Below are 20068 nucleotides of genomic sequence, written 5' to 3' on the forward strand. Positions count from 1 at the left end.
TCCTAATCTCTTTGTACCATGATTAAGAAGATAACAGACGTTTCTCTGAGAAATTATTATAGAAATTGGTTTAGCAATATGCAAACTGAATTGTAAATCAATTGTAGTCTCAATAGATGCACTCTTGGAGTTTCTATAGAGAAATTTCGAAAAGTCAATTCAACTGCTCGGTAGTTTTAGTGTTAAATGATGTTTCGCTAGAAGCTTTTATGTCGGGATAGAAGATGCGAAACGATATTGTTTTATTATAGTTTTTGTTTTGAAGGAAATTGAATATTGAGAGTGAATTGAGTGGTGTCTAATTGATTCAATAAAGTTTTGAGGAATATTGTTTTGAATTGTTATTTGTAAAATAAATGAGAAATAAGATGATACGTTGTGTCTGATTAGTAGTCACTGTTTCTACTGGGAATAAATATGAATAGTGTCGAGCTCGATCTATTCATATGAAGTTATAATGGATATAATGGCAGTCTTACAATTATAATCTGATTCCACGAACATCTCGAAATTCCAGCAGTACACTCATCCGAAGGGAAGTCTCACAGTAACGAGATAGCGAAACTTCAAAGTGCGGCGAAATGAAAATAGAAGCTGAATTCCAGCGAGTACTTCAACACGTGCTAATTCTGTAATCCCGATAACGTAGCGAGAATCTTGGTTTAACGCGGCGAGAGAGGGTGGTATTTTTAAATACGAAAATCCAGGCGTCTACGATATTTAAATCACCAAATTTCAGACATCCTTGAATCCAAGAATCCAATTTCATCGGCAATCTCTACAAATCTACGCTCGTATCGTAACAGTCAGGTCGCTCTTTCTATAAATATGTCTTACAAAGTATATTTTCGTTGGTAAAAAATCGCCGGAACGTAATCCTCCGATTTACAACCATCGAGGAAAGAGTTTTACGTAAGTACCGGAACGAAATTCTGTAGAGGTCTTCGAGAAGTAATTTAGGCAAAACAACACATATTTTCAGTCGAACATCCGTCCATTACAGGTTGCATTCACTTGCAAGAGATTTTAAAGAAACGATAATCCTTTGTGAAAAAGAAATATTGTGTAATAGATTACTCTGTCCAAAGATATATCTCCAACAATGTATTTTTGTTGTTAAAAGATTGCTGATAACACATCCTTCACTTTGCAACCCTTGAAAATCAAAGAAACTCAATGTTTAAAAAATTGAAAATGTTTACGCCGAAGAGAAACTAAATTTTAATCAGATAAATTTATGTATATAATATTTCTAGAATTAGGAATAAAATAATAAAATAATATACAATTTTAATATCATGAATTACTCTGTTCCATCAAATCAAACGAAAACATTTTCAAACGTCTACCTTACATTCACCCATCGCATCAGCTACAAAATTAAAAAAAGAAAATGAAAATCCTATCTAAAAAAACAACATCCACCCAGTCACACAAAACAAAACCATAACTCAAGCAATTGTTTATCGAAACTGATATTTCCAGCACCGAAGAAGCTCCGCGCGATTTATCGTTACATATCTCTCGAGGAAAATTCCTGGGGCGCTCGAAAATACTACAAGCGATCGTTTCCTGCGTTATATATTATTAATCTCGTACCACGGTGTATCAAATCTTTACGAAAATTGTTTAAAATACTTCAAATCTTCAGCAGAGGAAGCTAAATTATACATAGAACTCCTACACACTGGAAAAAGAGGACTATGCATGAATCTTTTATTCCAACATAACCTCAATTACCCGATTTAATTGGCCAACTAATAATCCAGCAAATAAGGTATAATCTAAGAATCTAAATCATCGAGTACACAAACAACCAAAATGATGAAGATTTGAAAAACTTATCAACCATAAACATTTGATTCTCCTCAATTCAAATTAAACATCATTCTTCCATTGCTAATTATTACATTCCAAATCAAACACAGAATATAATCTACCTACAACTGTATCAAATTATTTGTCCGCAACGTTGTATTCTATGTGCGAAATCCCGGCTCGGCCAAAATGACGGCACTCGTCTGCGAAGAATTAATATCCAGCGACTTCCTCTCGAAGGCCACGCATGACTTCCTTTTTCCCGCATACGCGAGGGCTAATGCGATAGTAAATTACACGCGTCTGTCCAGCGTTCACCGTTCCACCCCGCAGTCCCCACCGTGTCCCTTTCTAGAATCTTAATTCGCGTCCTTCCTCTTTCCCGGTCCTCGAAGGGTTACAAGCATCATCGTCCGTATACTGCGGAGCCGACTTGTTGGCCATCGGGACGGCACAGGGGCGAGGGGAGTCTTCCGCCGTGTATTTTGTTGGCCTCACCAACTACCCGTGCAACCAGTGTGAGTGTCCGTTTCATCGAATCGCAGGCTGGAGCCGAAAATGCGTGTGAAAATGGGCGTATCCCCTAAAGCTGTAGCCACTTAGACCCGCGTTCCTCGGGCCGGCCAACAAATCGTCACCGTGCCTTACGTTATGCACGAAGTACTCGCGCTGCCGGCTACATGGCTAAGATCCAGAGAGTGTAACCCGCTATATTAAGACCGCCTTATATAACATTCAGTCATATCCACGGCCGGTACACTCTATGAACCTTTAATATGCCGGGCCGGCGGACGCGGGCCGCGGGCGACTTCCTGCGCGGACCAGGCGTCGTTCACCGATCCCGTCCGCTTTCGGTCGCTTAATTAGATTTTCCGAGAAAACCCCCGTGCCACGCGGATGCCGAGGCCTCCGGACCGACTTCCGGTTGATGGAATTACCGTGGCATGTTGTGTACCTGGCTTGGAAACGGAGAGTCGCGTTGGGCTTCAGCAATTGGGGATGCTGCTTGGTCAGTGATGGATGTGGAGTTTGCTTCTAGGTTTGAAGGTGGATTATTTCGTAAGTTTCGAAAGTATTTTCCTCGTTGGACACTTGGACAAGGATAATAGGGTTTTCCAGTTTGGAGGAATTTGTATTGTTACGTTCATTGGTCTATATATGATAGTTGTAGTTAGAATTAGGTGAATCTTGGAAGGTTTTATTGAAATTGAGGATTGAATTTGGAGGCTCTTTATGAGACAGTAAAGTAGAGAGTAAGATGTTGAGAAGTTTTAGCTGTGCTTTAAACTAGGGATATTGTGAAGCTTATGATAAAACATGATATAGAAAAGTAACTCAAACCATGAAAAAAGGGAAGCTGAAAGAGATGTAGATAGAGGGCCCAACTGTTTCAGGATAACCGAATCCTCTACGATCATGAATAAATCTCTTATGGGATTACAGTCTATGCAAGAGTAAAGAGTGAAATGATAAACTATGTAATAATGAGAGTACCCAGGATACAATGGCAATGTCACAACATGTGTTACGAGAACAAAACAACGATCAGCACAGAAGATAAAGCTTCAACTACTTCTCCTTGCTGTAAATCAGCGTATAGAACCCTGAATTCTGACAAAGACCAACAGTTCGATCACAAGTGACTCTCAGTATCAACAAGGAAGCCGGAAGTTGGCCAAAGTCTCATTCGGGCCGGCCGAATGCGCGACGCGGCGGTAATCGTCGGATATATGTACGAGCGACGAGAAGGAGGTCCGTGGCGAGGTCGTATTTCAGCTTGACAATTCTCCCGGTGGCAAGCGAGTGTCCAAATAATTAGCACTTGAACCGTGCTCGCTAATTTGCGCGTCCGACGTGACACCATACGTCAGAGGCCACCGCTGATCCGCTGATCTAATCGTCCAATATCTAGGTCCGGGGACTCGCAGGCCATAAAACGCGAAGTCGCAATTAGTCCTACGATCACCGTGCAATTTACAGTATCCACAATTAAATTCCACGTGCTCAATATCCGACGCGAACTGATCCGCTTAAAGTGAACTGCTGCGACCTCTTTGAACAGTGTGTACCCAAACTGTGCCGCGAAACGTAAGTTATAGCTGTTTCGAGGGGTATACTCGTCGTAACACGAAACCTTGCCATTTCTTTACGACAAGTACACTTGTCAAAAACAGCTAACCGGTTAACACGTTGACTGCCACGAGAATTTCGAACGGGTCGATGTAATAATACTTATTCCTTCGTAACCAATGCAAATGATAGAAATAATTGTTAGTGATTTCGTACTATATTGTTACATTATTATCTGGCTGCTAATGTTACTAAATGTTTTTATTCGATATCAACTTTCTTATTGTAATCGTTCTCAAGCAATTTGGAAGTTGGCGACGACCGTGGCAGTGAACTCGTTGATAAAATGGTCCCAATAAGTTTGAAGTACTGACAATCTCTCGAGGACTTCGTTATAATTCGCGTTTCGATGCATTCTGCGCAGCAAAGAATGCGCCAACTGCATAGACATCCGTTCGCTTATAACACCGAGGACTTTACGCGGTAATCGGTAAAATAATTTACGTTATAATTCACCGATATTATGAGCCGATCAAAAGCCGCAACTGAATTATCACGTAAACTCGCTGATGTTACGAGTTGGTCAGAGGCCGCCGCTGGCCCAGCCATGAAGTTGTTCAATATCTGAATCACAGGCAGCTTGTCCAATAAAATACAAACTCATAATATTACGGAATTTATGAGATAATTCGCGGGCATTATTAGCCGATCAAAGCACGTCACTGATCCGATGATCCCGCCGTCTGATATCTCATTCGGCAATCTGTCCCGCGTAAATCGCGGACTCGTAATATCGACGAATTTACGGTTAAATGCGGACATCGAATTGTTCGATGCTTCGGTTTATTGGTCGGTCTAATACGCTAATATTATTAGCTTCATTATAAATAGGTCGGTCGAATTCTGTTGCTAAAAGGCATTTATCGAAGACGAATGGATAATACGCGGTGAAAAGCGGCGGGGTGGGAATGATGTAATTACAAACGAGATCGGTGTCTCGGTCATTACGTCGTCGAGCATCGAGTTAATTAGGTAGCGGTGCTGCCTATTGAAACCACGGGGAAATTCGTTGGCGGACGAGTTCTTTTGACGACGTTTCAAACCCATTACGCCAGCCCGTGAGAATTGTTTACGGCGCTAGACGTTTCCGGAGGGACAGCGGACGGCATTATAATGATTACGAAACCGCGAGGGAGGCTCGAGGCACGCGGAGAGTGTAATGTAGGAATTTAATTAACGCGACGATTCGGTGGGTGTTGACCCGCTCGGACAGGGGAAGGCGTGAAATGCGTTTTTCGTGTGTTAATTGACGGGAAGTTTGGGGTGGAATAATCTTGTACGGCTGTGCCTCTGTTAGGTAGAAAATTATTGTGAAGCAATGCGGGGGTATCTTTTATAATATTGTTCGAAGACTGATATTTTGCTGTTGTAGTGTTAGCTGTGCTAGCGTGATGCATCACTGGGAATTGTTTCAAATTTTTGGAGTTCCAAAGTTTCAAAGTTTCAAAATTCTAAAGTTCCAAAGTTTCAAAGTTTCAAACTTTAAAAATTTTAAGTTTTCAGAACTTCAAATTTTCAAATTTCGACGTTTCAAATATTCGAAGTTTCAAATTTTCGAAGTTCCAAAGTTCCAAAGTTTCAAAGTTCTGAAGTGTTAAAGTTTAAAAATGTCAAACTTCTAAAGTTCTAAAGTTCTAACCTTTACAAATTTCAAGTTTCCAGAATTTTTAAGTTTTAAAGTTTCCAAGTTTCCAAATTTCAATGCTTCGAAACTTCAAAGCACCGAAGTTCTAAAGTTCCAAACATTAAATATTCCAACCTTCCAAACTTCCAAATCAAACATGCGAACTTCGAAAATCTCCAAAATCCGTAATTCCCAAATTTCCAGTTCACTTCGAAATCGTATCCAGCCACCGATAATCTCAACAAACCACAATCAAAATTTCTCGTTCACCGTCTCACTCACGAAATCTCTATAATAAACGCAAACGATCGATACCCGCGCAAACAACGTTATATAATACAATAAAAAGTAAACAGAGTACCCAAATGGATTCGCTTCTATCCAGGAACAAATACGAGAATAACAAACAGAGATCGACGGGGAAAAATTTGATGGACTTTCAGAAAGAGGAAAGGTACAATGCTGAGCAAACACCGATGAGAAATTTTACAAATGGCGGCGGTTCGACGAGGTCGAAAGCCATTTTTCCGTGAGCAAGGATCGACGATGAAGCGACGTTCGAACGCTGCAGCGGAAGGACTCCACTCTGGCTTTCCTCGAGGGCTGAATTATTTGTTCTCCGCCGGTTTTCCCAGCCGCGCGCGTCTCCTCGCAGGCCGCGTCGCTCGGTTTGTTTGAGTTGGCGCCGCGGCACGCGTTCCCGCGGAAATCGCAAATACGTTTCAGCCAGCCGCGCGATCGTCCGGAAAGAAAACATCCAGACCGGCTGCCATTTACGAGACCCGGACCAGTTCCCATCTGAATTCGGATTCGCCGGAAACCATGGGGAATTCGATTGGAATTTAAACTGTCGAATTTACCCTTGGGACGTGATTTTCATAGAAAAATCGTGTTCACTTACCTAACAATAGAGGACTGACATTCAATGCACCAGTAATGACATAAATTTAAGACTAAAACTACCAGACAGGTCAAAATTACCTATTTCTGATTTCTTTCTTTACAATCATTGAGAAGATACAAGTGTTTCTTAGAGAACTCATTTTGATTATGTATGAAGTAAAATACAAGGCAATGAAAATTTTAGTAAATACATTGCTATATCTGCAGAAGAATAATGTATACATATGTGTGGTAATTCCTGATGATTGAATTAGAATAGAATCAATTGTCACTCTTTGATATATTGATATCCATAATTTCTTTTTATATGAATATTTTAGTAGTAACTGAATAATTTTGAAATCTAAGGTAATTCAAGAGATGAGCATGATAAAATTTGCTCCCTAATTTTATAAGCAACCGGAGGATAATTCTGTAAAACTGTTAGAGGTTGGAACTTTTAAACTGATTAGCGGACTGCGGCAGATTGAGCGAGTTAAACTTCCCAGCAGGGTTCAATGAGTTATAATCTAGTAAAGTTCTATTTTCCACATGGACAACTCCAACGAATAATAGATAGGATAGTTCCATTTTACAACCGGCTTTTAATCATTAAAACCATCAATACATTTTCAACGCAAGAAAATTCTCAACAAATAAAGTTCCATATCAACGAAACTTCATAATATCACTAACTCAAACTATTTCCCTCATTTCCATTATTCCCATTATTTAACCCTTTGCCCTATTTATTTCTCAACTACAACCAATACAACTACTTTACCATTAACAATCTATTACAAAAAGAAACAATTTTAATAACTAACAACGGAAAGCTATCGTTTGATTTATATTTAAAACAAATAAATAACACTTAGGTTTCTCAAACTGAGTTCAATATCTTCGTCACGAGTCTGACACGACATTGTAGGTCAAGCGGTTAACTACGATGTCCCACCAGCGAAAGCCCTCCAAAGCAAACAACATTAAAATACACACGTTCGCACACGAAGAAGCGTTGGAACATCGAAAATCTAACAGCAATCGACGAACATCAAACGGCTTTCTTGATTCCTGAAAGCTTCGAATCGATTCGGTACATATATTTCTCGTTTAGCTCCGCCGATATCAAAGACTCGATTTTATGGATAAATCCGAACACGAGCGTCCGCGAGGCTCCTTTAGGCTCCACTTCGCATTCCACGGGAATCGCGGCGATTATATATTCTGTTGAATACCGGTCCGATAAGACGATCTTCTTGACGTAATCGTTTCCTTTCTAGTGTATTGATTTTACGATCGCGGTCTATTCCTGCGTCGGATCCCGGTGTGTATCGGTAATAACTCAGCCGGCCGGTCGCGATATTCGCGGATATTTGTGACGTATGGGCGTCGTAAACACGAAGGAATCACCATATATCACGGCGAGCCATCCTCTCGAGGTTATAAATTGCATATGCAAATGTCTTCATCGGTCTCCGTCTGAACGCATCTTCTTTCCCGAGACGATTCTATCGCTCGTCAATTACACTCCAACTGGCCAGTCAACACGGAATTACTCTCTGTCCTCCGGGATCGAACTGAATCTTCGCCCGCGACAACGGGCCTGGCTAAGAGGAACCGTAGATCACTGGCTACTAACAAGCTTCTAGCGCCAGGTACAGCTTAATTAATGGAAATAGAATCGCTATTGATGGAATCGTGCTCGAGAATAGTCGGACCTCTTGGAGGCCGAGCGAGAAGAAGGTAAATTTTGGAAGAATTCGCCTGTTGTTGTACAGAATTCAGTTTGAAACACGATTCTGGTATTAGATCGTGAACTGTCCGAATGGAATACTGACAGAGGAAATTAGTAGAATATTTCTATTGTTGAATAGAGTATTGAAATTGATATGTAAACATATTTTCCAACATAGAGCGAATCTTATCGAGCGAAATTGAATTATTTTAAAGGTTAATGGTTGATCCTTAATTCGTTGAAATGTTTTGTAACAAAACGATTTTATCTTCTAAAATGAATTTTTTGAACTACAGTAACTTTTTTTGTGAAGAACTTCAGATCCTAAGAGCGAGAAATAATCATTCATGAAATAAATCATCCCTTTGAAGATTATGAATCAAAAATATCATCTCTTAATACATTGTGTGCTTGAAAGAAACGAAGATGTTATTTTTAAGATAAAGTGTTAATGAAATAAATAAAAACGTGTTTTCACGTAATTCGTATATCATTTAACACGTTGACTGACACGAGAATCTAAATCGTTTTATATACTATTTGTTCTTTCGTGGCAAAGATGAGCAGAAACAATTATTAATGATTTAACGTCATAACTCTTACGCTATACTATTATCTAGTTACTCACAATGTTAAACAGCTTTATTCGATGATCTTACATATTATAATCGCCCTCAAGCAATTTGAAAGTATCGGTCATCGGTGACCACCGAGGCATTCAACGCGTTAACCCCTTGACCTACAATATCGCGTCCGACTGGCGAGGCGAATCTCAAATGGAAGTTAACAGAAATAAATGTCACTGAATCCTCTTGATTTCGAATTAAATATTGCTCTTCTATTATCAATCATCTTTTAAAGGAAACGTGAACGTAGACAAACATAGAATTTCCCTTTGTTTCTAATGGATTATTAATAATAAAGTAATTCTACCAAATTGTAATATCACCTATAGAATATAACATTACAAAATAAATCATGCGGCGAGTGATCGAATCAGATCTTCAACTTACTACTTAACACTGGAACTAACAAGTATTTAACAGGATTAACACGTAATCATAAAAATTATAGCAACAGATTTTATCGATTTCTTCATATAAAATTGCACTATGTACCAGAAATATTCATGTGGGTTCTTAAATCAAGATTTACACACAGAACGCTTTCGTAAAATTATCTTATTCTATTTAATACTATCATAAACAACATTTTCTAATACCAATTTCATTCGTAACACGTTGACTGCCACGAAAAGCATCAGCGTTTTATGTATCACTTATCCTTTCTATAGCAAAGATACAAAGCAAGAATCATTAATTCTCTGATATGAAGATTCTCATATTACCTTATTATCTAGTTATTTACGGAAAATTCGTATTCGAAATCAATTATTTTCCAAGTCATAATTATTTTCTTGTAATTTGAAAGCTCCGGTCATCGGTGACCGTTGTGACAGTCAAAGTGTTAAACTAGCGAAGTACTAATTAAAATCAGGCCTCAATCCATTGCTATCAAAACCACGCTAATTTTTTCCAATACCTAATCCTATTCGAGTGAAACTATTTATTTCTAAAATCATGTCAAACACCTAACACTGTTGAGATATCAATAATTTCAAAACGAAAAAATTACAGTAGTTCCAGTGTTAATTAATACTCGATACTCTATGAACTCGAAGGATCACCGAAACAGCGCGCGCCTGGGAACTAGGCCCGAGTCCCGGAAGCGGGCAAACTGTTGCTTCCCGGTCGAGGTTCGAAGTTCGCTGGTAACATACCTTGTCCGTTTCGACGGTCGGTCCAACGATCGTGTGGTCCATCGAATTATCCCCGTGGAATGTCACCGGACGTGTCCACGAGCGGTTTAACCCCTTAACTATCATTACCGTAACATACGTAACCACGACAGATCCACGAGAAATCGGTATAGAACCTTGTTAATTCATTCAAATTCAAAAGGGCGATTTAATTTTTCTGCAAAACTAAAAGTTTACCTTTCGGCTGCCATTAAACGGCAATGATTTTACGTTTAACCAGGAACGAGACTGATACTCGACTTTAAGTTCACGGAATAGCACTGTTTACCGGGGAAATTCGACAGTTAAGGGATTAATTAGGAATACCCCGTGAAAAGTGGAAGCGAGGGTGGACGCCTTGATGCGAACTGACTGCGGCGGTTTCATTCAAGAAGGCGTCGGCGGTCGTCGCGACGCCCCTCGCGCAAGCGCCCCGACGCGCGTCTTTTTTCTTCCTTCCTCCCGTTCACGCACGCGCCCGGCGTCGTGCCGCGTCGCGTCGCGTGCCGATTTATTTGGATTAATTGAAATATACCCCCTTCTTCGTTCCCCTTTACCGATATTAATAGGCGACGGCCGCGGCCAATCTTGGCCTCGCGGTTCGGGGAAAAAATGATCCACTGCTGCGTTTCAATTAACGCAGCTCCTCTTTGACGACGAATTTTGGCGTTTTACAGGCATCGGATTTTTGTATACGAAGGACGGAGTTAGCAACATATAGTGGGGCTTCCGGACTTACGTCCTAATTGGTTCTGGAATGAGCGATGCAAGTTCGGAAGGACGTTGTCTTCTGGTGAGCGTGTTAACCTCTTAACCCTTGCTACTTGACAGTGGAACCAGTTAAAATGGCTAACTTCAATGATTTCTTAGTTTGCGATTGTTTGTAATATAAATATGTTAAGTGGGAATTATTTTGAGAATTACTAGTTTCACTTGTATAATAATGAATATTACCAGGAATTTAATCGTTGTTTATCATTTGTAGAAGAATTACGTATGAAAGTCGTGGTATTTACATAGGAGAGACACGTGCTTGCATGCGAACGTAGATAAAAATGATGGAAGAGATTACGTTTAAACATTTGCACTTGACAATATTTTTCTCAATAAATATACATTATCTTCTGATGAAACAGTAATGATACTTTTTGCAACTAATGTAAAGAAATATCTTGCATACATTAAGACACAGAAGTATTTTATTTAGATGTTCCATGTGTTGATGCATTATATAAAATTTAACATTGAATTTTAAGACATTATTTTGTTGGATGAAATTCACTTTTAGTTCATTTTCCAATATTTGTAAAAGAAGAAACTTAAAACAGGTGATTCTGAACCATTTGGATATTCTAATATTAATATTAATCAATATAAAATTTTATTAACGACTCAACAATCACTTCAGAAGTTTCTCATTAGCAGCGAATTAAAGCTATTTATTTCTCTGCTACTGATTCGGTAGAATACAAAACGAAAACGTATTAATTTGTATTTAATTTATCATTGTATATGGCCCCTTTCAAGCGTTTAATTACCGTATCCGGCTTACCGTCCGACTTAACTTGAATTCCGATACCGTGAAAATCCCGTTCGCCGGATAATTAATATCCATTTTCACAGTTAAATAATAGTACAGTGTCGGCGAATAAGTCGCGGGGAACAATGTTCAATATTTTAGACGGGGTGCACAAGAATGCTGTAGCATCGTGGCTAATTAATAGCGGTGCGCGGTATGTTAGCACGTTGTGCTCAATTTCGGGCGTTGAGGAAGTGGAAGAATTAATCAAACCCGATGGCGTCGATGTGTAACCGTGATTGCGAGGTATTCGACGATTCCGCGCTAACCGGAAAGTACCTTCGTGCTCTTCTTTTGGTGGGCGCGTTAACCCCTTAACCCTTGCTACTTGACAGTGGAGCCAGTCAAAATGGTTAACTTCAGTTTTTTTATTTCGCAATTATTTGTACCATAAAAATGTGAAATACTGGGAATTATTTTGAAAATTGTTAGTTTCATTTGCATACTAATAATGAATATCATCAGAAATTTAATTTTTCTATATGATTTTTAGAAGAATTATATATGGAATGTATTAAATACTTTCTAGTTCTAGTATTAAAGATATGGAATAAATATTTCCAGTTGAGTTTAATAAATATCGTTGCACGTTAATGGAAATCAGTTCTTAATGAAGATTCCCAGCACGATTTGATAAAAATCAATACTATTCATTGCAAATGAGTCGAAATGAAGGATTCCTCTGTGGTATTAATCCGTTACTGTTCGAATAAATAGACACTTGTAATGAATAGTACGTTTATTCGCATTCTAATAAATTGTTCATAATCAAATAAATCGATAAATCGATGAATCTATAAATATAATTACTCATACATAGTAAAGAGGGTAGAAACCATAGAAAATAGAATATTAAATAAAAATGCATAGATTTTAAATAAAAATATTTAGTAACATAAGTAGCTAGATCATAACGTAATATGACTACTGTAATACTAAATCATTAATAATTATTTTCAATATCATTTGTCTCTGTTATTAGAGAATAAATATTACCGTTCAAAACGCTAGAAATTCTCGTGGCAGTCAGCATGTTAATCGTAGTTTTAATTCTTCCATCTGTACGGATGACATTCTAATTCGACGATCCAAGAAATCCCACTTTCCCATCAAACTTAGATCCAGCCCAGAAGGTTGCACTACTTTCGATCAATTACACAATAAATATCCTGAACAATACATGATCCGTCTTTCACCAAGTACCATGACATCCGAATATCAACGCAACCCACCATAGCTAAAGGGGTCAATGGTCAACAATGGTCAACAACGTGTTAACCATACAAAGGGCTAACTTCCCTAGTAGCTCGAGCTCGATAGACTAAAAATCCCATAATAACGGTGGCGTTTCGTTGTGTTAACAGACAATTGCAGGCGAGGATGCGGCAGCTGGCGGTTCTGAATGAAGACATCATAGACCATAGTCGACAACGTAGAAGAAAGTTAGGTTCATCGCGGCGGAATGGAATGGAGGAGTCGAACGCGCCCCTAGAAGCTTCTGCCTCGGTCAAAAATAGACGTGGAATGACACGGGGAAGCGGATACCGTAATATTTTAGTGTCACCGAAATAAAACTGGGAGCCATCTGGCCAATTATACGAATGCATAAATCCGCGCTGAATGCCGGGGGCGGGGGAAAACAAACTAGCCGCGTTTCGTCCCGGTTTACGACTTCCGATCGATCGGGCCATCCGCCTAGGGGATCGGTGACATTTTGGAATGCCTAACGGGATTCCACGGGGCTTAAGGAAGTTAGGATCGCTGGTAAGCCTGAGTGATAGAAATCGGGATACCTTAAAAGTAGGTAGACGAGACCAAATCCGTCCAGGATGCCTGGTTTTGGCGGTCGGTGGCTTTTACCGTTTGCCTGCCGTTTATCTTGCGTGCAATAGGTGCGCACCGTTTATAGAACCTGTAATATTGGATTCTGTATCCGTTGGATGAGTTCTGGCAGTGTCTTTATGGTTTGTATGTAATACAGATTATCTGTGGAATGTTTGCTTAATTAGATATCTTTCTGGTGCCATTTTTGTAACTCTAATGTTGGGAATAAAGAAATTGTATTATAGATTGGGTTCTGTATCGTTGGATTAACGAGTTGTTTGTTTAGTGAAAGTAATTGTTAATTTATTCATTTTCGTAGGATATATGTGGTAGATTGGATTCCATTTTGGTGATACTTTCAGGAAGGTAAAATACAATTTTACATCAAACTTGACCATTTGGTAACACTTTTAGGAAGGTAAGATACAGTTTTACATTGACGAGGTATTTTAGATTAATTACTATATGAAATACTATGTAGGTATAGTGTATATCCATAAACTATAACAGTTAAATACTATACAGAGATAGACAATATTCGTATAAAGCAGTTTATACTTGCAAGATTTTCAAGCACCACGTGTTCAAGAAATAAGACTCGATCAAGTGTTTGTTATTTTGTTCCCTAATTCTTCGAAGCATTCACGAAACACAAGATTCCTTTAATGTTTCCTCGGTTACCCACAAGATTGCTCTACTATTTTGGCGAATATCACAACGCGCCACGGTTATTTCTCCAAACAGCTTGTTCCTGCCAGACTCAACAGAGTTCCAAAATTCACGGAGCAAGGGATGATCAAAGGCTTCCCGATCGATCTCTGTACTATTTGTGACGAAACTCAGCATCACGACCTGTCGGTCGATCTGTTGCTCGATTCGCGATAAGCCCCTACTATTTATTCGAAGCCGAAACGCGTTTGATCTACTTCGCTCAACTACTTCTGATCGTACTTCAGGCTTGAAGAGGCTCAAGACGATACGCCCGACGTCTGCAAATAAATCAGATACGTTAACGAGGCCCCCGGCTCTGCCTTGGATCCTGCCGTTCCCGAGATCTTTTTTAAAACTTCGCCGAACGTCACGTGCTCGGCAAACTTTGAAGCGGCTTTTACGTAACAATTTTATTTATTTTCATTAACGCTCACATTTATCGATGTGTTTCTTTTTCCGTTGTTTTTCGAGGTAAAGGGATTGGTTACTAACTTGTACAATATTCCATCGTGTGCTCGATATTTTTCGCCGTGTAAACTCCATTTGTAACCCTTTGCACGGCGAGTTACTTTTATAGTTTACTTTCGATAATTTTGTATTATCGTAAGTGTTTCATTTGAAGTGTACTTTGAAAGATGGTTACTTAATGGTATACAGTGTAAAAAATTCTTTTTAGAAATAACATTGGACATAGTATAATAACATAATAATAGAACAATGACTAGTTCAAGTTTCCTTATTTCGCGATGATTCACATCTTAAAAGCATTAAATATTCGAAATGGTTTGAAAAATAAATAGTTTTACTACAATGCTATATATTAATATATGAAAAAGCCGAAGATAAATCTATTACAATTTGTATAAGGACTACATATTAACCCTTTGCACTCAACTCTCACCACTTTATTTGATATAGCAAAATTATAAAATTTTATATATAATATTAAGCTTTATATAACACATCGAACGTGAAATATTGAAATAAAGAGGCCACTTAGTTCAATACATACAGAATTATGAAATTTAATATTTAATATGAAGCTTTGTACAAATGCGCCAATATGTGAAACAAAAAGAACTTTGCTGCTTAATCTGTGTATGATTTCTCATTAAGCTGATTTCAAAAAATATCATTTGTATCATTAGACAATGTTCGACCGCAAAGGGTTAATTTCTGTATACTTTCTCATTAGTTAGTTTCGAAGAATATTTCTAGTGGAAAACTTTCGAGAGCACAGGGGTAATTACGTCAACTACTCCGTTGCTCTAGTGTTGACCTTTGAGTTTCAGTCATCACTTGATTTGATATAGTAAAACTATAAAATTTAATGTTTAGCAAAATATTTAGGGCAAAATAGCCTTGTTCCTCAACGTACTTGTGACTTCTCTTTGAGTTAATGTACAAAAATATCGTCTTTGTCTAATTAGAAGATGTCAAGCATTTCTAGCGAAACACTTCCGGACGCAAAGCGTTAATAATGCCTCGACAAAGGAGCACACTTTCGACCGAATTTCATGTCGAGTTATATTCAACACTGGAGTTCAAAGGGTTAAAGAAGTCGAACGGAAATATCCGTGTTCTCGAATGGACGGCGTATCGTCGCGTAAAGATGGCTGTCAGCGGGGTACACGGTCCAAGTAATAATGGCTGACGCGTTGGCAGACGCCATTGCGCGGTTTTCGCTTGTCAACAACTAAGTCAGGGTACTACTGTAACAAGGAAGTTGCCACAGTATAATTTACGCTGATTGTTTGGTCCGCGCTGGTTGAGAATGCGATCATCGTTCACAGTTGCGGGCGGGATCCGCTTTAATAACAACGCTGTTGCGAGAGTTCGGCGTGTCCGATTGTACTAAGCATTCACCGCTGTGTCAGATTAAAGCTGCTATTAACCATTCTCAAATTTCCCGCATTATTAATATTCCTCGGCGAATCGGAGACGCTAGAGTCCCAGATATTTTTCATATCGGTCATGCAGATTAATTTCAGTCAAGCGTTCTAACGTGATTACGAGATTCGTTCTATAAGCGTCTCAATATGAAAAATGAGAGTCTTCTAGGAGGAGTTTGGAGGAAGGGTTGAAATTAGGATATTTATTTTCTGATAAGGAGATATACACTAGTTTAATGCAGAACTACCGGGTAGAGTTAAAAATAGAAGATTTATTGTGTATGTATACAAAAGTAGACATTAGATTAATGATGTTTAATTCAGTCGCGAATTTAAGATTTATGTTTCATGCGGTCTATAATGAACACAATGTAGCAATCTCGACAGTTTCCACTGATTTTCGAGCCAAATATCTCTGGCATTGCATCGCACCAGGATTTTCCAATTTTACAATACATCTGCATGAACGCTACATGACTACATTACTACGGGTATAATAATATGCAAGGAAACATATTTCTTTGTGATTTTTATGAGAAATTATAAACTAATTATTTCCATAAAGTTTCAGAAGGTGTCTTTTGACACCTTCGGTGGAAATAGTGATGACACGTTGACTTCTACGGTGGTCACCGGTGACCGGAGCTTTTAAATGACTTGAAAATAATTATAATTCATAAGACAACTGACGCTGAATCAAAGTATTCAATAACGTAAATAACTAGATGACAGTGCAACGTAAAAATTGTGGTAACAAATAATTAATAATTATCCCATTTTATCTACAAAGGAATAAGTGATACGCAGACCACTGATACTTTTCGTGGCAGTCATCGTGTTAACCCTTTGCACTCGAGAGGCGACTCTCAATCAGTACTTAATTCGATACAATACAATTATAAAATCTTATATGCAATGTTAAGTTTTATGTAATATATCAAGCATAAAATATTGAAATGGAATAGCTTCGATTCCTAATTTACGTATGTTTCCTCAGTAATTAATTTCAAAGAATGTCGTCTATATTGCATCAAGAAACATTGAACATTTGTAGTGGAGAATTTTCGAGGGCAAAGCAGTAAAATCATAAAATCTTCTATGCAATATATCGAGCGTGAAATATCGAAATAAAATAGCTTCGATTTCTAATTCATGCATGTTGAAAAACATTGAATTTTTCGGGAACTTTCGAGTGCAAAGTGTTAAACACCGTGTAATATCATTTACCAACACTCGTTTACAAAACCCCCCATTTCCATCCCTTATTAACCCATTTCCCCTTTCGTGCCATATATCTTTCCCCGTTCCCCATTTATCTGGCGGTTTCGGCGTGGCCGCTTCCGCTTCGCAGAGGCATCGCTTCCGGCGGCGCTCCGGTAAAGAGGCCGCGCGGCGAGCGGCCCGAAGAGGATCGGAAGATCGGGAAGAGCCACGCGGAACCGGCCGCGAGGGCACAGGATCGCGTACGCAAGGTAAGAGAGGGAAAGGAACCAACCGTCTATTTCCGAGCGCGCGTCGCTCCAAATTTAAACGACTCGACGCGACGCCACCCGCCCTCGGTCGGCGGTCGGCTTCCACTTCCTTCCCTTTGCGTCACTTTGGTTAAGCCGCACACCCATCCTCCTCGTGTTCATTAAGCTCGAAGGACCGCGCCCGAAACCGCCTCGGACATTGCCCTCCTCCTACCCCTCTCTCAGACGAACACCCACCCCGGCGACTGTTACGGTTTCCCGCGTTTACATTTCGCGCCGCGCGCACCACTGATTCTTATTTAACCCTTTACGATCGGCAGATTTTTCTGGTGATAGTACCAACTAGTTGAAGCAAAGTTATCTTTTTATAGGTGGTTTATAATAAATATGTGGATATTCAAAATTTGTTGAAGTTAACACGTTGACTGCCACGAAAACCTTCAGAGTTTTGTGTCTCGTTTATTCTTTTGTAGCGAAGATAAAGAGGAAGAGTTATTATTTGGTATCGGAATGCTTAGGTTACATTATTGTCTAGTAATTTACGCTATGAAATATTTCTATTTGACATCAGTTATCTGAGAAATTGTAATTATTGTCAAGTAATTTGGAAGCTCCGGTCATCGGTGATCAACGTGGCAGTCAACGTGTTAATGTGTTTAGCTGAATGTAAATTCTGTAAAGAATGATAAATACAATACTTCTCGGCGGTAAAATAATACTGTATTCAGAAAAAAAGAAAATATTTTTCATTACAGACATTGATTATTTTCTGATGAAATATTAATAATTTGCGACTTACATATAGAAACATCTTGCATAAATTTTGGGGCGGAATTGCTTTATTTCTATGTTTCATGTGTTAACGCCTTGACGTACAAATAAAATATATGCGTCTGAAAATGATATTTAATTTCGTTCAACTGAACAGTTATGTGCAAGCTTAGAAACAGGACATTTTATTTTGAAATTTGTTAATTTTGAGTTTGAAATTTGTTGAAATTTGTAATTTTAAGTTAGTATTTAGAATGAATAAATTTAATCATTTTTCATTCATTATTTTCAGATAAAATTTATACTTCATTTAAAGTTTTGAAAATTTACAAAATGGTCTACGATTGCTCTGTAAATATAGTATATTGAATATGTCAGATTTTTTTCACTATTTTTCCAAGATAGTATAGACACTCATTACTCGAAATACAAAATTTCATTTAAAAATTAAAAAAAAAATTTCATGGCACTTAATGGGTTAATCAGATTGATATATTATGTTAATGCATAGTAATTAAATTATATTATAAAATAATGAATTAGTAGTTCTGTAACGTATGAACCATTTCAAAGCATTTTGAAATATGTAGAGTAACTAGACATTGTTTACGTCTCAGAGACGTCAAAGTCTACAATGGCACATGAAATGAATGACGTTTCCCAGACGTCATTGTACGTCAAGGGGTTAACCCTCTGCACCAGAATTTCTTTTGGATTTTTTCCTCGATAGCTCTGTATTATTACGAAATTTTATTTGAAATGGATTTTAAAAAATAGTTAGTTCGTAGAGGGCAGTGTAAACTTCTTCCTAATAATATTGAAAATAACATTATTATTAAATTAACGTTATTCAATGAGACGGCCTGCATCATTGAAATAATGATATTTGTGTCTCATTACTTTGTTAGTTATTATTTTGCCAATTTTAGGATCTGCAGTTAGTAGACCACGTTTTAAATCATGAAATTAACTATCACATTTTATGATTTTACTTTACTTTGATTTTTCAATTTATTTGATGAAGGAATCGAGTTGAACGGACAATGCTCGAAAGAAATCACTGCCAAGTGCCGCGAACACGCGTTTCCTACCATCTTTCAGTCGGAAATTTAGTAGGTCGATGATAGGCATTATATTCGACGCGTATTATGTTTCACGGCAGTATTTTTGCGCGCGTGTTTATCGGGCCAAATTCGACGTAGCGTGCGAAACGCTGCTGGTGTTCCGAGTATTCTGCGCGAATTTGCCGTCAGTTTCTTAACACTAGAACTACCGTACCAGTCAAAACGGCTGGTTTCGGTTTTCTTGTTTCACAATTATTGATACCTTAACAGCATTGAATATCCGAAATGATTTTAAAAGTAACTATAATAGTTTCACTTGAATTATGTAACGAATGTCCGAAGAAACTGAAAATAATCTATTGTTACAATGTTTATAAGGATTACACATCAATTGTATTAAGATTAGATTTACAGAACGAGTTAATTTGACTTATATTGAATTTTATAAGCATTATTTGGTAAATGTTTGAGTCGATTGTTATTAACGCAGTTATGCAAATATGTATCCTAATTGTATAAATTAACGGATAACAATTTTTCTTAGAAAAATAGGATAAACTGCACAGTAAATGTCAGTAAATCTAGTGTTAAATGCTCGGTAGTTCTAGTGTTAAACCCGACGAATCTACGAACGATTTAATCGTGGGAACAATACCCTTCATCACAATGCTATAAATAATCATCACTTTCCGATAAAATATCGATAATATATTTAACAATTGACGTACTCAAAAATCATACATAGATACAAAAATTGATAAATCA

At 38.2% G+C, this 20068-nt stretch overlaps 1 long non-coding RNA gene across 2 annotated transcripts in view; it reads left to right on the forward strand.

The window, feature by feature from the left end:
• Positions 1 to 13659, forward strand: part of LOC116426217 (uncharacterized) — a 45285-nt gene extending 31626 nt beyond the window's left edge. The window contains exons 2-3 of one of the 2 annotated variants that reach the window (XR_004234860.2): positions 10668 to 10783; positions 12934 to 13659. This is a non-coding gene — a long non-coding RNA (uncharacterized LOC116426217). The remainder of the gene's footprint in view (positions 1 to 10667; positions 10784 to 12933) is intronic. The other variant, XR_012999886.1, reaches the window with a different exon arrangement.
• The last annotated feature ends 6409 nt before the right edge of the window (positions 13660 to 20068 follow it).

Source organism: Nomia melanderi, chromosome 12 (assembly GCF_051020985.1).
Source record: "Nomia melanderi isolate GNS246 chromosome 12, iyNomMela1, whole genome shotgun sequence".
Classification (NCBI taxonomy): Eukaryota; Metazoa; Arthropoda; class Insecta; order Hymenoptera; family Halictidae; genus Nomia; species Nomia melanderi.